The sequence below is a fragment of the Onthophagus taurus genome, chromosome 2, assembly GCF_036711975.1.
Source record: "Onthophagus taurus isolate NC chromosome 2, IU_Otau_3.0, whole genome shotgun sequence".
Taxonomy (NCBI): domain Eukaryota; kingdom Metazoa; phylum Arthropoda; class Insecta; order Coleoptera; family Scarabaeidae; genus Onthophagus; species Onthophagus taurus.
The window spans coordinates 24,163,315-24,169,234 of NC_091967.1; the positions used below are offsets into that span (position 1 = coordinate 24,163,315).

The window sequence follows — 5,920 nt, forward strand, 5'->3', positions numbered from 1 at the left end:
GAGTGCACGTGGGCACCTGGGAACTGACCCACGTTCACTTTCCACTTGATCGATCAATGCTTAGCGACACTTTCAGTGATTCCGACGACCGGGCTAACATTATCGGCGCTCGATAATGGGCGATCGATCATAAATAATTAATTTCCCCTGCTCTCATGCATTATTGATACTGGAACGAGGCCGCCCGAGATAAACGTGTCGATGCCTCGTTAGCTCACTACCCCTTTTGATGACACTGCCTGGTTCTTACCGTATTCTTAACAATATCAATAGTAAATCTAAACAAATCTAGGATTTTGCTGTTTTGTTATAAATATTGGTCCAGAAACCTACTTATTCACCATGTGTAAGATCACTCGGGCATCTTCTCATTGAGTAGCACTCATTATTCGAGAGATTGCAGAGGAAAAGCTAACCGACCGCAACCGTTGACGATACATCGTACAGTTGGTGATGTGATGTCATTTTAACGCTCGAGAATCTGTGAGAATTGGAACGATAAGAGTGGTGTGTAGCAAAGAAACGTAGCATGCATAAATAAGCGTTTAAATCAACAGTGGGAAAAGCAAAAACTTCACGCGGTAGTTTATATTTTAAGTAGTAATTCGTTGCGGTTAACATTATAAACCTAACGTTTTGCAGATCGATGTGTATCCCACGTTAAGGTAACATCGTAACGGATCTGTCATAAGTAATTATAGAGTTGAAAAGCAATTTATGATGATATAATTTTATTTTCAAAGAATAATTTTAATAGTTATTTTTATAAACCTGGAAGACGTGGAATGTTATTTGTTACATCTTTGAATTTATCTGTGATATTTTTTAATATTACGAAATGAGAATATAAAATAATTAAGTACCTGTGAATTTATTTGTCATATTTTTAACTGAAAAGAGATAATTTAAAGTAAAATTTAAGTAAAAATGTCTTAGGCTTACATGGATCACTTATTTCTTTAAGTGGGTTAAATATTTGTAAAGAATTTTTATTCCCCGATGGATCTGAAACATATTGAAATTGTTTTTCTAATATTACTAAATGAGAATATAAAATAATTAAGTACCTGTGAATTTATCCGTGATATTTTTGACTGAAAATGAATGATATTTTAAGATTAAGTAATGTTTAAGAAAAATATAATTGCAAGCCTTACAAGGATCAGTTATGCATTCTTCCAATTACCGTCATTTTGATTCCCCCTTCATACAAAGCAACATTATTATGTCTTTTTTTTATTACGTAAATCCAACAACGCTCTGATTGGGTTAAAACATGGAATAGCAACCTTTACTATTTCAGTGAGGGTGTCTAAAACAATACAATTACGTTTTACATATACATATGTATATGTATAAATTAAAATTAAAAATATTTACCCAACACATTTTTTGAAACATCTAAAGCTACATTGAGCAAAGAGGTAAGATCAAAAAGACATTTGGTATCATTATCTTGACTTAAAATTTTCATAATAAATTTACCTATAAAAAAAAATTAGTACATTGAATTGTTTAATAAAAATAATAATAATAGCATTTTCTTTACCAACAAATGGTAATTGAACCGTAGAAATTTTAATAATTTTATTAGATAATATACCAATAGATTTAAAACTAGCATTTGTACATGATGTTAAATCCGGTCCGATTAAACTGCTTATAACCTTCGCGATTGAAATCACTGAAAAAATGAAAGCATTGACAATTTGCAATATCAAAAAATATCAAAATGATACCACCAGTTTTGAATATGTTTAACAACATTTTCAAACACATACTGAAAAGTTCTTGTGTTGCTTAACACAAACTATGATAAAATTCATTCCAATTAAAAATAATTGCACTCATTACATAAACATCAAGTGTTATTAATACGTACATGGAAATAAATACAATGAAAATTGCATTAATATAATATACATTAAAGAAAAGGTAACAGTAAAAGTAATATTGAGAAACTACAGTGAATTATTTAATTTGGATGGAGAACCTTTAACATTTACGTATAAGGTCAAATACCGTTTAAACATGAAAGATAATGAGCAGATCTCGAAACGTTTGAAATAAAATATCATATCGAACAGCTGTTTGACATCGACGTAGATGCTGTACAGACACAGAATAACTAGAAATGACACTGGGATATCGTGCCAAAACTCTGTCTCTGCGGTAACGCCATGTTTAAGAATGGCAACCTTGTTACAGGTGTGCCTTTGGTTTCCTCAACGATCTTGCCAGATCGTTGGGTTCCCTTCTTAAAAATGGCGGAATTTAAATCGAGGTCAAAAAATGCGGTTCGTCCAACATCAAAGGAACCGATATCAGTGTTATTTCTGGTTACTTTGTGATACAGGTCTATTTTATATTCGAAAAATTTTTCGTATGTTCCGCAGAGTACGGATATGGTCTAGTTACCCGAACTGACATAAAACCTCTTTGATATTCTCCCAAGGTTCGTTGGTTATTATTTCTGATAGCACCTTTGGTATTTAATAGAGGATGCCTCTGTGGTAGTTACAGTTTAGTTTGTCTCTCTTCTTGTAAATGGGATGGATGACACTTACCTTCCACTCTTCTGGAGATATGTGCTTACTCCTCATGTTTTCAATAGTTCAGAAGGTATTGAATTCTTTCCAGGGGATTTGTAATTCTTTAACTTCTTTATTGAGTTCATACATGCAAAAATAGATAGCGCGTTAGGATCATGATACTTATTGATTCGGTGTCAAGCTTTTCTAATGGTTGAAATCCTAAGAATTCTTCTTGGATAACTGTTTAACTGATGTAACGTTTCATTAAAATAAAAAAAAAACGTGACATTTCTTTACCTCATTAACGATTTATTTTCTGAGAACCTGGTCGTAGATATCAACTAATTCATTTTGGGTATGAACTGAAGTATATATATCTTGCATTACTGCGACAGAATACAATGTGATCTTGTATTTTAATAAGTCCACAAAATTTCCTGACTAAGTTTCTTTCCCACGAAGAGCTAAATCATGAATTCGATAAAATATTATTGTTGAAATAATAGAAAGGAATTTCTTTCTGGCAGTGATAATGTTAATCTGTTGAGTAACATTCTCCTGTATCCCTTTCGTTACAGATTTGAAATGTGACAAATGCTCGAATTTTGTGCCTTCCAAATGCGACATGTGTTTTGGCGCATTCATTCACATGTTTAAATTTCCTGAAGAGTAAAACAATAAGTTTCTTTTTCAACAAGTTTTGCACAAAGCTATCTTCCAATTATAATAAAGTAAGTAATGGAGAGAGTATTGTACAAAATTTCTTCGTATATCGCTTCCGGTACTAACACATCATCACATATGGGATTCGCCCTTACTATGTTATTCCGATGTTTATGTTTCGCCTCTTCCTCATGGTTTCATTCACAATAATTATTAAGTTGTCATCCTTGAATTTTACTATGTTTGTCTCATAGCTTTTGGTGAGTTCTTTAATATCTTTGTAAAATTTTCTACATTCTTATTTGCTGTTATGTTCAGTTATTTTGTCTATTTTCTGTTTTCAGGTTCCTCATTTCTTTCTACGACAGATTCTGTTGGCGTCTCTTCGATATTCTCCATACTCCTCTCTTCAATCTTGTGTTTTTTTTTATTTTCTTCTTGCAGCATTCTTTCTTTCCATTATCTTTCAACAGTCATCATCTTGTGCCATTCATATCATAATTTTTGTGGTGACTTATAGTGTCTTAAGCAGTTGAATTTATGGTATATTTTAGTACCTCTACTCTCTAAACTTCTCTGTCTACATTCTTTCCTTTTTTCATAATCTCTCAATGGTCCTATATCCCATTTTTTGTTGCTTTCCAAATTTCTTTAAATTATTAGAGATTCTATGTATGAATTTTACCTTCACCAGTGGTCGAAGTCACTGTTGATACTTCGGTAAATTCTCACATTAGGTGTAGAAGAGCCTCATCTCTTAGATATTAGTGGTCGATTCATCCATACTTGGTATTATGGATGTTCCATTGTGAATTTGTTGTATAGGACAAACAGGCATTCACAATTTAAAGATTGATAATAATAATAATGCAGTCACAAACTTTTTGGTGATTTAATGCTCTTTATAGAGTTGCTCCACTATTGCCTCTTCGGTTTTTTCTTATTTTAATGCAATTAATATCAATTTATAGATTGATCCCCTTTACATCTTACCACCTGCCTGCTGTCCATATCCAAATCCATATCATATTGACTCAGTTCAGCGGCCACATTTTGTATCTTATCTGTCGGCAAGACCGTCTCTACATTTCATATTACAAACTGCAATGTCATTCACTTACTCCTTTTTCTTAGCATGTGTCGACTTCCAGTCATCAGTACGACATCATTCTGTGTAGCTTTCGTAACTATTACATTTTTACTGAATAGGGTGGTTGGCTTTATGCCTAACCCCCAACCTGAAGGACCAGGTGCTCTTCCGCTGAGGTTACCATACCATAGTCATGGTGACCCGTCTTTCACGCTATCCTCTCTGGACCCGACTTGCCTGTTCAGCAACCACTTGGGTTGTAAGTATTTATTGGTGGTATCAACACGATTCCAATACCACCACTTACTCCCTCGCCAGCCAGCCTTTTTAAGCTGTTCCTTAGACCGTTCTATACCCAGAACAGAACTCCGCCACCAACGTCAATGTCCCACAGCTCCTAGAGGGAGCCATCCATTATTATTTACTGCTATTATTTTGTGATCAATAAACCTAATAATATCCTAATTTTAAAATTTTTTCAAACCCATCCTAAACGAGATGATTTATATGATTTATACCAGGCTAATATTTTTCTTATATACAAGACATATGGTAATTAAAAACTTTATCACAAATAGATTCAACAAACCTTAAGTGTCCTTGAATCTCAATTTACCTGCTATAAAAATAGTTTTTCAGTACATTTAAATAATTTATAATATATGATTCTGAAACAATAAGAACATTAGGTTTGTTTTGGTTCAAGAGTCTGTAGTTTCTGAGCCAGAGTCTATGTGGTTTGATTCTGTAGTTAAAATTACTTACAGAGCGGATTCGAATATTTTATTCTTTGGTAAATTCGACTCATAGAAGTAAAAGTTGAAGAAATTCCATAGTAGTTCAGTTCGAGTTACAGAGAAATTCGAGTTAGGGAAATTCGACTTAGAGAGATAAAAACACTTTGAAACCTAGTCAAACGCTTGAGCTTACAAAAATTATTCGACTTAGAGGATAATTCGAGATATCGTTCGAGTTAGGTGAATTTTACTGTAATTACTAGTAAGATCATGAATTGACCACGAGTGGAATATTTTCACAAAAGTCAACATACCACAACCACGCAAAACATATATATCTTGCATGGAGTTAATTACATAAAAAATTTTCTTTGATACATGTGGAATTCGGAACAAGAACCAGAATATTGTTGCACTTTTGTTATACCTCTTAGAGGTGAACTCCATGTACACTGTCATTGAAAAGGGATAGAATTATGATAACATAAATAAAACTTATTTCCCATAGAGTTAAAAACTTAACTTTAATGAGTTCTTAAGGACTTAACAGATTATTCGAGAAATTTGCTCAAAACTAAGTTACTGGTTGTGATAAAGTGTTAATTGGGTAAACAAAAATTATCGTGATTGTATCAACCACAAATAAAAATTTTAATGGGCGAAGGATGGCTACAATTGGTTCCTAAAGTAAGAATCCCCAGAGGAGCAGTAAACTTTATGGGAAATGTGATTAAAGCAGAAAATATAGACGACAAAGGTGCAGAAATATACGATCGAGCAGTTGATTATTTATGGCATAATCAAGAACAGTTTATAAAAGTAAATAAACAACATCGTTCACTATCACTGAAAGCAATCAAGCACTTTGAAGAAATTATTAAGACACTTGAAATGAA

At 33.0% G+C, this 5,920-nt stretch overlaps 1 long non-coding RNA gene across 2 annotated transcripts; it reads right to left on the reverse strand.

Moving 5' to 3' along the window:
* Positions 1-817: 817 nt before the first annotated feature.
* LOC139429201 (uncharacterized) lies at positions 818-1,739 on the reverse strand. 2 transcript variants are annotated; one of them, XR_011639871.1, is made up of 6 exons: positions 1,550-1,739; positions 1,381-1,485; positions 1,158-1,312; positions 1,068-1,094; positions 943-1,005; positions 818-890 (listed from the first exon to the last, which is right to left on the reverse strand). It is a non-coding gene; the product is annotated as an uncharacterized lncRNA (long non-coding RNA). The 2 variants fall into 2 exon arrangements; XR_011639870.1 differs by having other exon boundaries at positions 1,068-1,312.
* Positions 1,740-5,920: the final 4,181 nt, after the last annotated feature.